Source organism: Podarcis bocagei, assembly GCF_964188305.1.
Source record: "Podarcis bocagei genome assembly, chromosome: 9".
NCBI lineage: Eukaryota > Metazoa > Chordata > Lepidosauria > Squamata > Lacertidae > Podarcis > Podarcis bocagei.
This window is the reverse complement of record NC_138134.1, coordinates 7,999,866-8,015,465: the sequence shown is the minus strand read 5'-3', so window position 1 is coordinate 8,015,465 and position 15,600 is coordinate 7,999,866. Positions and strand designations below refer to the sequence as shown.

The 15,600-nt window shown below is 45.7% G+C and overlaps 1 protein-coding gene across 1 annotated transcript in view; it reads left to right on the top strand.

Moving 5' to 3' along the window:
- Positions 1–9,713: 9,713 nt before the first annotated feature.
- PROM1 (prominin 1) overlaps positions 9,714–15,600 on the top strand; it is a 243,472-nt gene continuing 237,585 nt past the window's right edge. The window contains exon 1 of the mRNA XM_081207634.1: positions 9,714–9,775. The gene's annotated coding sequence lies outside the window, so the exon portion shown is untranslated. The remainder of the gene's footprint in view (positions 9,776–15,600) is intronic.

The following is a 15,600-nucleotide window of genomic DNA, read 5'->3' as shown; positions in this document are numbered from 1 at the left end:
TGTTGGTCTCCCTCTAGACACAAGGCTGCATAGGGTACACAGCGTGGGACGGTAAAAATCTTGAAGAGGATAGCTGCCTGCACTCGTTCTACCACACTGGGAATGTGTGTGTGAGAGACAGAGAGACAAAGAGCGAGCGAGAGAGATCTGGTAGAAATCTGGTAGAACTTTCTAATGCAGTGGACCCTCCGGATATGAACCTAATCGGTTCCAGGGGTCCGTACATACCCCAAAAAGTTCGCATCTAGAGGCACCATTTCTGCGCAAATGCGCTGCGTGATACAGCACTTCTGCGCATGCATGCATGCATGACAAAACCCGGAAATATACACTTCCAGGTTTGCCGCATTCAAAAGTTAAATGCTACCCGTAACGTAGCCCAAGGGTCCACTGTACAGTGGTACCTCGGGTCAAGTACTTAATTCGTTCTGGAGGTCCGTACTTAACCTGAAACTGTTATTAACCTGAAGCACCACTTTAGCTAATGGGGTCTCCTGCTGCCGCCGCACCGCTGGAGCACGATTTCTCTTCTCACCCTGAAGCAAAGTTCTTAACCTGAGGTACTATTTCTGCATTAGCAGAGTCTGTAACCTGAAAATACTTCACAGAAAATACTTTTGATTCATTTTCAAGATGGTGGGTGTACAACAATAACCTTCCATAATTTTGAATTGTAGAGAATTGTAGTTTTGATTCCTAATTTATCTTTAGTTCCTATAAGACAGTCCTGTCACCTAATATATTCTTCGGTATTTCTTCCCCTTCCTAATTCTATTGTAACATTTGAGATTTTTTAGACAATCCAGAGCCTTTAAATCTTGCATTTAAAAAAAAAAAAAAAAAAACCTATAACTCGCAGCGCTCTTACAAATTTTATTACATGAATTCAAAACCTGAATCTAAAAGCAGTTCCAAATATGAAATTTAACTTTTAAAAAATTATCCAAATGTGATTTGGAGCTGTTGATATGGGGGTCAGGCATCCATCCATACTAGTCTTGAGTCCAAATAAGTGGCCAGCAAACTTTTTCAGCAGGGGGCCGGTCCACTGTCCCTCAGAGCTTGTGGGGGGCCAGACTATATTTTGGGGAAAAAATAATGAATGAATTCCTATGCCCCACAAATAACCCAGAGATGCATTTTAAATAAAAGGACACATTCTAATGTAAAAACACGCTGATTCCTGGACCGTCCGCGGGCCGGATTGAGAAGGCGATTGCGCCGGATCTGGCCCCCGGGTCTTAGGTTGCCTACCCGTGGTCTAAATCAGCCTTTCTCAACCTGCGGGTCCCCAGATGTTGTTGAACTACAACTCCCATCACCCCTAGCTAGCAAGGCCAGAGCTCAGGGATGATGGGAGTTGTAGTCCCACAACATCTGGGGACCCACAGGTTGAGAACCACTGGTAAATGTTATGGGACTATAAACTATAATTTGTATAGTCCTTTATGGGATTATAATCTGTACAGCACAGCTGAGGTTAGAAATTTCTCATTTTGTGCATTAATAAATGCTTAAAGAACAAGAAAGAGATAATAGGAATAAGAAGTCAGTCCTCATAATGTAGAGAAGTGGGGTTCTATACAAGTACTTTTAACACTAATAAATGATCTGCATAAATAAATGAAATGGTGGACACCATGGGCAATAAAATGGAAAAGCAGGTTCAATCCTCAAAAAAATACTTGTGTTCTCCCCAAGTTATAATAAATGACGGGAGAACATGACTGAATCTAGACATATATATCTAAAAACACTGTGAAAATGTTTTGAAATATATATTGAATTTGCCATTAGGTCACCATCGCCATCTAGTGAAACATTTGTATAATGCACTTAAAACGCACTTAAAACATTATATTTGCAGCTGTATAGCTGAGTCCCATGTTTATGTTGCGTTCATTCTATACATGAATAGAAATTATAGCAATTCAGCTTTCAGCTATGACACTGAGATAGTAGCACTGAAGCATGGCAGAACTGAACCAAGTTGGCATTCTCAATACTGCGGGTTTATTTTTAGCATTCCATCCCTTTGGGGTTTTCAGACTGCATGCTAACGTACTTGAGAATCAACTCTCATGAAAAGAATGGCTTGCCACCAACACTGTTAAACTGAGCAAAATTGCAGGAATCCAGGAGTGTTGATTTCTTTCACTCTTTCTTTTTCGCAATAGCGGCACCTTTGTCCAGAAGAGGATTCAAGTGGCAATGAAAAGGGGGGAAATGTGGAGATCTTTTCTTTCTAAATGTATCCTGCGATTTTCAGAGAAAACTCATTTTTTCCTCTCTTTTTTTGGGAAGAAAAGCAGAGGAATTGCTTAGGTGCCACCCCTGCAGTTTCACTGGCTGTCGGGTGCTTTGAACATGTTGACCTTGAAAAGAAAATGTTTACATTGTAAATGTAATAGCAGTACGAAACTCTTCTAGAATTACAAATCTAACAGAGAGGGTAGGTGGGATAAGTTTGAAAAGCTTAATGCATCAGATTATCATCATTGTCATCATTCACAGTGGGTAGAAGAATCCCTTGTACCTATTGGCACAATTGAGATGTAATGTCAAACACAGTTTGAGTTTCCTCCTCCTATTTTTCACTAGACATAGTTTGCCATAATGTCCAGATTAGCAAACAACGGTTAGTGCTTTGTCCACAACCCCTAGTTTGCAGACGCATTTCAAACTGTGTGTCACAGCAGTGGCGTAGCGTGGGAGGTGCAGGGGGGGCCGGCCGCACCGGGCGCAACATCTGGGGGTTAGGGTTAGGGGGCGCAAATCCATGGGTTAGGGGGCGCAAATCCATGGGTTAGGGGGCGCAAATTACTTGCCTTGCCCCGGGTGCTGACAACCCACGCTACGCCACTGTGTCACAGAAAACTGTGATTAGAGAAATACAGGGTGGAGCTACGCATGGTAGTGGTGGGGAACCCACTATAAATAAGTAAGAAATTAAATCATTATAACAAAAGGGGGAAAAACCGCTATGGAAAACCACATTGCTTTTTTTTTTACTCTCCAGCGCCATCTGGTGTTGCATGTTTATAACGCATTCAAAACGCTGTTTCTTTACTAATGTAGCTGAGTCCACAGAGCGTGGCAGAGGAAACTAGGACAGGGGAGGGGAGGGGGGATCGTACGAGACCGCAGACTTATTGGAAATAAATCCCATTGTAATGAGGGAATGGTTCTTCCTTCCAGAAAATATGGTTAGGCTCGGGCTGTGTCAGTACAGTGGTACCTTGGTATACGAACTTAATCAGTTCCGGAAGTTTGTTCTTAAACCAAAGCATTCTTAAACCAAGGCATGCTTTCCCATAGCAGCGGGGGACTCAATTTACAAATGGAACACACTCGACATGTTCTGCTTCCAAGGCAAAGTTCACAAACCAGAACAGCTACTTCCGGGTCTTCAGCATTCTTAATCCAAGTTGTTCGTAAACTAAGCTGTTCTTAAACCAAGGTAAAGGTAAAGGGACCCCTGACCATTAGGTCCAGTTGTGGCCAACTCTGGGGTTGCAGCGCTCATCTCGCTTTATTGGTCGAGGGAGCCGGTGTACAGCTTCCAGGTCATGTGGCCAGCATGACTAAGCCGCTTCTGGCGAACCAGAGCAGCGCACGGAAACACCATTTACCTTCCCGCCAGAGCAGTACCTATTTATCTACTTGCACTTTGCCATGCTTTCAAACTGCTAGGTTGGCAGGAGCAGGGACCGAGCAACGGGAGCTCACCTCGTCGCGGGGATTCGAACGCCGGCCTTCTGATCGGCAAGTCCTAGGCTCTGTAGTTAACCCACAGCGCCACTCACGTCCCTAACCAAGGTACCACTGTACTAATATGTTCAAACGACACATACTAATAGTAAACTGATTTAAACAGCATTTTAATATAAAATCCTACAGTTGTCACAGGAAGATTGCTAGGGCCCAAGTAATGTCTTGTGGTATTATTCAGAATTGTATGGCCTAGCCAGCCCCTGGTATCTTTCTTATACAGTGGTACCTCGGGTTAAGAACTTAATTCATTCTGGAGGTCCATTTTTAACCTGAAACTGTTCTTAACCTGAGGTGCCATGTTAGCTAATGGGGCCTCCTGCTGCCACCGTGCCGCCAGAGCACGATTTCTGTTCTCTTCCTGAAGCAAAGTTCTTAACCCAAGGTACTATTTCTGGGTTAGCAGAGTCCGTAACCTGAAGCGTCTGTAACCCGAGGTACCACTGTACTATATTATGCTGGTATTGTGGGAACTGTTGGAGTGTGGCTTCTTCCTTTATTTCTTGATTCACATGATAATGTTGCGTAGGAGAACTGCGCTGCAGCTGTCTCTGCATTTTAAGTGTGGAGGCGGGCGCTGATTCCAGGTATCTCTTTTTTATGATAATATTTATTCCTTTTACAACAATTTAAACACTTACAAAAAAAACCAAAGAAAAAACAGTACATTACAATACAAAAACACTACATAAAAATTAACAAAACAAAAACAATTTAAAAACACATCAAAAGAAAGAAAAAAAGAAAAAAGAAAAAACTTCCAATATCTTATCTTTCTTTCACATATTTCCACGGCCTCCTCACACCTCCCTTTTTGTATTCCACTTCTATTAATTATTTCAGCAATTCCTTTCCATCTTCCCCTGCTTTCTATCCTATAATTATCTTAACACATTTTAACCTTATTTTCCTTTAATACTCTATTAATCTATTTATACTTAATTCCTTATAACATTTCTACTGAAGCCATATAACTTCATTCCAACATTCTTCTAACATTCATTAATTTTACAATATTTCTATAAATAATCTTTAAACTTTTCCCAGTCTTCTTCCACCGACTCTTCTCCCTGGTCTCGGATCTTGCCAGTCTTTTCCGCCAATTCCATCTAGTCCATCAACTTCATCTGCCATTATCCAACACTTCAGTGCTTTCAAAAGACAGCCATTCTCTCAGCCAGCAAAAAGCAGATGGTTCACAACAAAGTTTAGGGGTCTGGCAGGGCAGGTCCACCTCCTTCTTTGGCATCCGTCAATATCTTAAATTTTACTCGAGGCTTCCTGCCCTGCCAAACAAATCCAGAAACATCCCTCTGCCACCTCCTGAAACAACCCATCCCATCCAAAACTTGCACTGTTTGGAACAAAAGCAACATCCCCGGCAACACAGCAACCCTCATCCCCACCACAACAGCTCGGCCCAACAATAACAACTTCAGATTTATCCATATTTCCCAATCCCCCTTCTCTTCAATCCAACGTCCTTCATAGTTACCCTTAAATAAATTCACATTTTTGGTGGTCATACTGACCCCCAAAAGCCTCTCTTTCTGAACTGATGTTAGTCCTGTCTCCTCCTGAAGCTCTGTCAAGTTTTCCTTTCCCAATTCAGGTAGGGCTCTGGTCCTCAAATTCATCTGTTTTTCTTTAAGTTCCATCATAACAGATGTCACATCGAGTTGCCTTTGAATGGATGGGGCTCTCTCACACTCCAGTTGTATTGTTTTACATTCAGCAGCAAGGGTTTTCTCCCTGACTTCATCCGCAGTTTGCCGTATCAAGGTAAATTCCTGTATCAATTTCTGGATGGTTTCTGTGTTGGTGTTCACCTTTTGTCCCAGATTATTTAAACTTTCTACAATTAAGTCAATTTTATTATTTGCAGCGTCCACTTTCACATTCATCACGTCTGTTTTCCTGTGAAGCTGTTCCAGCGAGTCGTTTATTTTCACTAATGCGACCACTAAGGCCTCTTCTGTCAACATTCCGTCTGTTGTTTCCTTTCCATTTGCCATAACACTTGAAAGATTCAAGGTCAATCCCAGAGTCTCAGAGTTTTTTTATCTTGCAGCTGGAAATCCCCCTAGCCCAGCTCTTATAAAGTAACCAATTTCAGAGACTTCCACTAGGGGGAAACAGTTTCTATTTATAATAGTCAACAATGTCCCCTTTAAACGCAACTCATACAATCCAAAGTTAGTTTCAGTTTTCAGTTACTTTTTACTCCTTTTTAGAAGCAGCCGGAGACAATAGAAACAATGTATTTCTCTTACTTTGCTAACTGTCAAGGAACGTTCTAAGTGCTGTCAATGAACATTCCAAAATGTCAGTCCTACTAGCAGCCCGTTTCCAGGGTCAGAGCGGCGGTATTTTAACTCCCTTCACTCTCTCCTGCAGGCATACTCAGTCCGCAACCCCCCCTTCTCCTGCCTCCAAGGGGGGGGTTATGCTCTTTACCGATGGAAATTTACTCTTTTACAAAAGGCTTTCCAAGACTTCAGCCTGCAGCCTCCTTGCCTCAGTCTGTTTACAAAAGGGAAGGCGGACTTCCTGTTTTGAACCTCCCCGTTTCGATGCCAAATTAAACGTTTAAAATCCGATTCTCCCGTTTCAGCTCTACTCACGGGTAATTACTTTGGAGTCAAATTGTCCACAGGAAAAAGTCAATGCTCTCCGGCAACAGCTATGCAGCTTCGCTCCGTGGAAGAAGCAGACGATTCGAAGCACCGCGCCGCTCACCCCACGTCGCTCCGGATCCCCGAAACCGGGTTTCGGGTTTGCCCCGAAACCGGGCAAAAGGTGCCCGCCGAATCCCACGTTCACAGGCTTCTCCCGCCTGTGATTTTTACGGGTCTCCGCCTTCGCCATGGCGGCCAGACCCAAATTTCCATGGAGCAGATTCCTCCTGATCAGAGGAAATCCGCCATTACTGGAGGCACCAATCCGGAAGTCCAGGTATCTCTTCCAGAAATGATGTAACATATTGTGTAATGATGGCAGCTCAGAATAGGAGCCAAGGTGTTTCTGCAAGTGACTGTACAGAGGAGAAGAATTTGTGTGGAAACACCAAGGAAGGAATAGAAATTTAGAGCAGCAGCCATTTAATAATGTTGTTGGCACAGTTATACGACTCCGTAAGACTCCTTTATCACACACACTAGTGTCCTGTCTGCGTCGTTTGTAAAATTTGCAGCAGTAAACATTGCACACTGACTCACGCGGTGCAACTTATTTACCTGCCTGCCAGACAGCTCACAGTTCAACCTCTCTGATTCACACTTTCTGAAGCAATTCATGAACCAAAACACAGCCATCCTTCTCTGAGTGTTGCAATACATTTCTCCAGCTGTGTAATGTGTACAAAAATGTATGTGCCTATGCCAGGATAAAGTGTGTGCAAGAATGTGTGTATTACGGGAAATAACATACAAAAAGGCGTTATAACATTAGGGTTAGAAAAAATGCTTTGCAAAAATGTGAATTTGCATGAAAATGCTGCTGGATTTTTGAGAGGAAAACCAAACAAGCCACAAACTCGTGTGGAAATCAACTTCCGAATGGAAAATGAAAAACTGAGAGAAACCAAAACTGTCAGAAAGAAAAGTAAGAAGACTAATATACACTCATGACAATCCCTAACTTGCAGACTCCAGAGAGTGTATTGTTTCTTCACCTATTGCATCTGAAATGGCAGTAAGGTGCCGTGAGCTTCTTTGTTATGTAGATTAAGCTACTGCAATTTTTAAAATAGAAAGCTTCTGAAACACTGCGAAGGGAGTCTGGAACTTTCTTACATCTGGAAACAGAAGCTGATGAAAGCCGATGGCCGCCTAATTCCTGTTTTTGAGAAGCATTTTGGTGAATGGGAGGTGTAAAATTTGAGACCTGGGCCAGTCAAATCTTTGGCTTTTCTCATTGCTGTTTGAGCCTTTCTCTCAAATTAACTTACAGAAAAAAGAGACGATCTCTTGCTGGAATTGTTCCTGATCTGATAGATGGCATCATTGAGCCTTAGCCTTGAACGCTATTGTGTACTTTCAGCTTGCAATAGTATATTTTTGCTAGGAAGTGCCTCAACACAGTGTTGTAGGTTGTACTCTTTAAATCTCCAGGATAATAACATAACTTATAATGTAGGAAGTGTGCATCAATACCAAATCAAATCAAAATCAAATATCTTTATTGCAGTCCATAGACCCACAAAACAGTTTCAAAACAAGATATAGTTAAAACAACCAAACAGCAGGCGAAAGAGACCGAGGTCATCTTGTTATGGTCTTTGTTTCTTGCGACCACCGAAATAAACTTTGCCACAGTCAGTGTAACATCATTTGACCTATCCTCCAGAAGTTATTTAATATGGGAGGCGTCCGATTTTCCCGGCAAATTTGCTAGCGAGGGATCAGTTGATCCCTTGCTTACTCATACTGCCCACAATGCAATAGGATATGCTTCATGCAATCGACATCCTGAGAACATAAACAAAGCCTATTCTGGTAGGGGATGCCTCTCAGTATACCATTAAGAATTACATATAATCTAGCTTTGCTAAACAAATGCTGATAGGTGGGTACAGACAAATTCCTAAAATGAGGCTAACTGAAAGTCGTGCCCGTATTGGATTCCAGCTGCAATCGGGCCACAGATTACATAAGATTTGGATCGCAGGACGCTATGTGTGATGTCCCAAAGCCTTTGTCTCAGGGATACAAGAGCGGTATCGTAGCCCAGCTGATACAAAAGGAATGGTGACAGTCCAATTGAGGTGGCTTTTCTGGCCATAATTTTCAGCCATGGGCTGATAAACTCCTCGTCGATTAGATGTACAATTATTCCCTTCCCCAGGCCAAATACTGAGATCTGAAGCCAGTATTTCAGGGCAGCCCACCAAGCATTAACACCAGTTCTTCAGCCTGTAGATTATTTTGTTTATAGGTTGGATATTTTACTGTGCAAAGCATACTCGGTAAAATAAATGGTGATTCCAGTGGGTCTGCTATGCGCATGACTACGTCTGAATGCAACCCCTGACTCCAACATATGCTTTTGGTTGGTGGTAGTGGTCAAAATTATGGCTTTGCCTTCTCTCTCTCTCTCTTTCTCCCCTCTCGACCTCTTTCTAACTCTCACAGGAGCCATAAATGCCAGCAGTATATATCCGTAGTCTCTGTAAACAAGAGCTCACGTCCAAGGTTTGGGTAACATTCTGTATTCCAAATGGAAACCAAATGGGTGTTTTCTCATGGACCGCACTCGATCACCATAATATTTCAACAACAATAGTTAAAACACATCTAAATCAATAAAACGAATGGCGACGTTTCAAACGTGAGCTCTGTGCGCCATGAATTCTATATCAGATAAAGCTGCTTTGTATTAGACAAGGGTACATTTTTTTAAAAGTGGATGAGCGAATGCACACGAAACTGCCCGTCCACCCACCTCTGCCTGCCTGGCACAATAATATTCTGCTGTTTCCAAGCAGCCTTTCTGAGGGCCCACAGTGCCATCTTGTGGGAGACTGGTGTGCAAGTTTCATTTGCTTGCTTACGCTGTGACTTGACAGCTGCAGTTCCTGTTCAGTGAGACACCTTTGCTGGGTGGATAGGAGAGATAAAGAAAATAATAAGGCCAGGCCATGCCAGGGGTATGAAGATGCATAGCTGCTCAAGCTGTGACTCCCTTCTTTGGGAGGCTCTGGTTTGGTCTCAATGCCATTTAGGATATGATCATATTAAAATGAATCAGAAGCCTTTGTGGATGAGGCTTGTTGCATCGTCTGCTGGCTCTCTGCTGTTTTTGCTGGGATGTTTAATGCTTGTTGGTTATGTAAGCTGTTTTTATCTTATTTTTTCCAATAAAACAAAAAAGGCAGTGTTAAGTTGTGGGTGAACATATCAGATGACACAGTGATTCTTCAGACAGCTCTTGTTTATTCACAGGCCAGAACTGAACTGAAGGGTTCAGCCAGCCTGCTTATATAGAGCTCCACTACAATGCAACAGTAACGACTTTCTGTAACTATCCAATCACTGAACGTCACTTTCAGTTCCTTATTTGCGTGTGTGGACCTGAGTGAAAACTATCTACAGTATCCCCCTGCTGGCCCAGGGTGAGAACTTCAGTACATAACAGGCAGAACGTACAAGTGGGATAGCTCAGTCAGCAGAGCACGAGACTTTGGATCTCAGGTTCGAGCCCATGTTGGGCAAAATATTCCTGCATTGCAGGCGGTTGGACTAGATGACCCCTGTGCTCCCCTCCAACTCTACACCTCTGTGGTGTGGGGTGAGTGGTTCATACGTATGGTTGCAACGAACAGGAAATATGCTTCTTTGGGCATTTTATCTTGCTTTTTATCAGGACACGGGTGGCGCTGTGGTGTAAACCACAGAGCCTAGGGCTTGCCGATTGGCTGGTCAGCGGTTTGAATCCCCGTGACGGGGTGAGCTCCCGTTGTTCAGTCCCAGCTCCTGTTGGGTTTTTGACTAGGTGCCATTCTGTGCAGCTTCACACAGAGTCAATTAAGCGTTGGCCAATGGCCAAAATGACTGAAAAGAAAGGAGTAATTCTGTCTGGAAATATGGGACCTTGGTTACAGCGCTACCATTGGTTGAGGTCTCACACAGGCATGATGACTTAAGACCTTACTGACTGGATAGTTTGTTGGTCAGTGTGGTGTTCTGAGAGTCGTTTGGAGTTTGTTAAGAGAGAGCTAGTTAAGATCTGTTTCTGTTCCTGTATATACAGTCATACCTCGGGATGAATACGCTTCAGCTTAAATATTTTCGGGTTGCGCTCCGTGGCGATCCGGAAGTAACGAAGCATGTTACTTCCAGGTTTTGCCACTTGTGCATGCACAGATGCTCAAAATGACATCACATGCATGTTCGGAAGCGGCGAAACACGACCCGCGCACACGCAGATATGCAGTCGCATCTTGCATTTGCTTCAGGATGCGAACAGGCTCCGGTACGGATCCCATTCACATCCAGAGGTACCACTGTAGTAACTTGTAGAGTCTGCTGTAAATAATAAACACCTCAAGGTAACCAAGTTACTAGTAGCAGCGTTCTGGTTCCTGCTTCATCCATCCTGCCTGAAACTGATTGCTTTCTGGAACTCTGCATATGCTCTGCTAAGGTCTGGCTAAGATCCTGCAACAGGTCAAAGTTGCAAAACACCAATAGCTCCTGCCCACCTAGCTGTTCAAAAGCATGTCAAGAGCAAGTAGATAAATAGGTACCGCTCCAGCGGGAAGGTAAATGGCCCGGAAGCTGTCTGAGGACAAACGTCGGCTCCCTCAGCCTATAGAGCAAGATGAGCACACATCCCCAGAGTCGTCCGCGACTGGACCTAACGGTTAGGGGTACCTTTACCTTTATCATGCCTTTTAAGGGGCAAATAGTGTTAAGTTGTGGGTGAATATATCAGACAACACAGCGGTTCTTCAGATAGCTCTTGTTTATTCACAGACCAGAACAGAACTGGGCTGAAGGGTTCAGCCAACCTGCTTATATAGAGCTCCACTACATGGCAACAGTAACAACTTTCTGTAACTATCCAATCACTGAACGTCACTTTCAATTCCTTATTTGCATATACGGACCTGAGTGAAAACTATCTACAGTATCCCCCTGCTGGCCCAGGGTGAGAACTTCAATACATAACAAATAGTATAAAGGATGACCAGGCTAGTGGCTGCAACCATGCTGGCTGTCTTCGATCTCCACTGTTGAAGGCAGGGTGCTACTGAATACCAGTTGGTGGCAACTGTACTCCCACGATAACCTTTGGTACCCTGAGCGACACCAAAATTTGGCACCTCCACCACATCTCACCTTCCATTTGGCACCTCCACCACATCTCGCCTTCCATTTTATTTCATAGTTTTGGCACCCCCAAGACTCCACATCCGGCACAACCAGTTGCGCTCCCCTAGATCTGCCTCTGAGTAGACAAGCGGGATGGGAGATTGGCCCAAATTCACTCCCGAGTCTGCCCACATGACCACTGGGAGGTTTTTTATGCGAGAGGGAGGGTGTGCAATTTATTTATTTATTATTACTACTTTCTTTCTTTTCTTTATCTTTTTTAAAATTTGGTGCACCTAAGAATTTTGTGCCCAGGGCACCTAAGAATTTTGTGGCCAGGGCAACGCTGGATCTTTTTAAAAACGCTTTATCTTTTTTAAAATTTGGTGCACCTAAGAATTTTGTGCCCAGGGCAACTGTCCCTACACCACTGGGCTGCGTTGCAGTTGACTGTTACCTAGAAGCAGGGTTTTTTTTGTGTGTGTGTACATTCTTTTGTGCCTCTACAAAGTACAGTGGTGCCTCGCAAGACGAAAAGAATTCGTTCCGCGAGTCTTTTCGTCTTGCGATGTTTTTCATCTTGCGAAGCACGGTCCGTCGCAATTGCGCCTCTTCAAGCGGCTTTTTAAAAAAAGCGCAAGACGTTTTCGTCTTGCGAAGCAAGCCCATAGGGAAATTCGTCTAGCGAAGCAACGCAAAAACGGAAAACCCTTTTGTCTAGCGAGTTTTTCGTCTTGCGAGGCATTCGTCTTGCGGGGCACCACTGTACTGCTGGGCAGTACAGTGGTACCTTGGTTCTCAAACTTAATCTGTTCCAGAATTCCGTTCCAAAAACAAAGCGTTCCAAAACCAAGGTGCACTTTCCCATAGAAAGTAATGCAAACTGGATTAGTCCATTCCAGACTTTTAAAAACAACCCCTAAAACAGCAATTTAAGATGAATTTTACTCTCTAACGAGACCACTGATCCGTAAAATGAAAGCAATAGACAATGTACTGCAGTCAAGCAATCAATCCATCAATCAGTAGCTGAACTGGGTTCCACACAGTCACAAAAACAAAACAAAAAGAGCCACAAAAACACAAAATAAATAGCAAAAACAGACAGACCTCAGCGTAACACTCAAAGCAGAAGCATGGCACTCAAATTGGAAGCATAACTCAAATCAGAAGTAAAACATTCAAAATGGAAGTGTGGCACTCAAAACACAGGACGTTCGGCTTCTGAAAAATGTATGCAAACTGGAACACTCACTTCCTGGTTTCGAGTGTTTGGGTTCCAAGTTGTTTTGAGTACCAAGGCATTTGAGAACTGTTATGTACTGAGAACAATAGGATCCAAATTGCAGCAGTCTGATTAGTCCTAGAACAATAGGATTCAGAATGCAGCAGTCTGATTGGTCCTAGAACAATGCAGCAGTATGATTGGTTGGCAGGAACCGCCCAATCCTGCTCCAGATAGAAGTGAATCCACAACCTGATTGGCTTACAGTAAAATTCCAGAATTAGCCAATCATGTGCAGCCCATTGTGTAAATAATGTATATAAAGCAGATACTGTGAGGGGACTTTCATTCATTCCTCCTCACCACTATGAGCTGAATAAAGAGCATGAAATCACTTTGCGACTCTGAGTATATTTCACTGGCGACGAAGGTGGGATCCCGCTGAGCTGACTGCCACACACAGCACCGCAGCACCGCCACCTGCCGCACCGCTGCCTCGCACCGTGTATCCAGGCTTCAGCTCCGGGACACAAGGAACTCAGAATGGCAGCCAACAGCAACTTCTCGCCATTCAACCCAGCATCTGGAGACTGGGAAGCGTACGCCTCCCGTTTCACCTTCCTCCTAGAAGCCAAAGGGGTCACCGACGAAGAAGACGCCAAGAAGAGGGCGATATTCTTCAGCGTCTGCGGAGAGGAGACGTTTGAAATCGCCCGGGCTCTCCTTGCGCCTGAAGACGTCGCTACTGTTCCATACAAAACAATAATGGAACAGCTGAAGGGGCACTTTTCGCCGCAGCCCTCAGTGGTGGCTCGTCGAAATGCCTTCTACGCAAAGCGACAAGCCCCTGGGGAAACCATAACTGGGTTTGTGACCTCTCTCCGCCAAGCCGCCCGGTTCTGCAACTTCTCAGAGCTGGAGAACATGCTTCGTGACCGCCTCGTCGGTGGCCTGAAGGATGAGAAGCTGCAACGACGCCTCTACGCTAAGAAGGACCTAACGTTCCAGGTCGTTCTGGAGGAGGCCCTGGCAACGGAAGCTGCCGAGAGGTCGACGCAAGAGGCACGGGCCCAGCCTGCCATCCCAACCGAGGGTCCACCACGAAGACCTCACCGACGACTCAGGATCCGACAGGGAGGAGGTGCACCGAGTACAGCAGCGCACTCAAGCAGCGCACAGACCACAGCTGCCTCGACGAGAAGGAGGAAACTGCGCAAGCTGCGGGGAGAGTCACGAGAGGAGGACTTGCCGTTTCCGCAACGCAGAGTGCAGGCAGTGCAGAAAATCGGGACACATCGCCCGGGTGTGTCGGGCTCGGCCCACCCGACACCAGGCATCAGATGACCAACCCAAGAGCCCCAGGTCCCGGGGCCCAACGCACCAAGGCAACTCGACGGAGCTCACGGACTGCCAGGTATACCAGTTGCCCCACCCCAACGTAGAGAAAATTTATGTAGAGGTACAGATAGAGGGGACCCCATGCCGCATGGAGCTTGACACGGGTTCAACTCTATCCATAATCTCGGCAAAGACCTTAAGGAAACTGTGTCCTACTGGGGGTCCCAAACTCAGGCCGGCCCCATTCACCCTCCGGGACTTCCAGAAACGTAAGGTCCCCACAATGGGGGTGGGGACCTTCAGGGTGCAATACCGAGGGCGGACGCGGCAACTGGACTTGCTTGTGGTCAAGGGCCCCTACATTAGCTTACTGGGATTGGCATGGTTTGGACCACTGGGGCTAGCTGTCACCGGGGTGAACCACACTAGCTTACAAGTGGACGTGGACGCCATATGCAAGGAATTTCCAGGGGTTTTCGACGGGAAATTGGGACAGTATACGGCCCCCCCCCATCGCGCTACAGCTTGACCCCGCAGTACGACCGGTCAGGCTCAAGGCCCGCCGGGTCCCGTTCGCCTTGAAACCCCGTATAGACGAGGAATTGGACCGACTCGTGGAGCAAGGAGTGCTGGAGCCGGTGCCTAATGCCCCCTGGGAAACTCCAATCGTCACACCCGTCAAGCCTAATGGTTCGGTCCGCATCTGCGCAGACTACAAATGTACCATAAACAAGGCCCTCACGGCCCACGCATACCCGGTGCCAGTGGTCAGCCATGTCCTTGCCACCCTGGCTGGGTCGAAAATTTTTGGCAAGCTGGACTTGGCCCAAGCATATCAACAGCTGCCAGTAGATGAGGCCACAGCAGAGGCACAGACGATTGCGACGCACAGAGGAGCGTTCAGGGTAAAGCGGCTGCAATTCGGGGTCAGCGTGGCACCAGGCATATTCCAGAATCTAATGGACTCTCTCCTCAAAGGGATTCCTGGTGTCACCCCCTTCTTCGATGATGTGTTGATTGCCGGGCCCACACCAGAGGAGTTTGAGGACCGCCTCCGCACCGTTCTGCACCGTTTCCAGACAGCGGGTCTCAAGGTGAAGCGGGAAAAATGTCTACTAGGAGTGCCTCAGGTGGACTTTCTGGGATTTATGGTGGACGCAGAAGGGGTCCACCCGACTGGGGACAAGGTACGGGCCATTTGTGATGCCCCAGCGCCCAAGAGCAAGACTGAACTTCAGGCCTTCTTGGGACTATTGAACTTTTACCATTCCTTCCTTCCCCACAAGGCGGTGGTAGCGGAGCCCCTACACAGACTCCTGGACAAACGGGCCCCTTGGGTGTGGGGCCAGCGCCAGGAGGCCGCATTCCAGGCAGTCAAGGACTTGCTTGTCTCAAACTCTGTCTTGGCACACTTCGACGAGAGGCTGCCAGTGGTGCTAGCATGCGACGCCT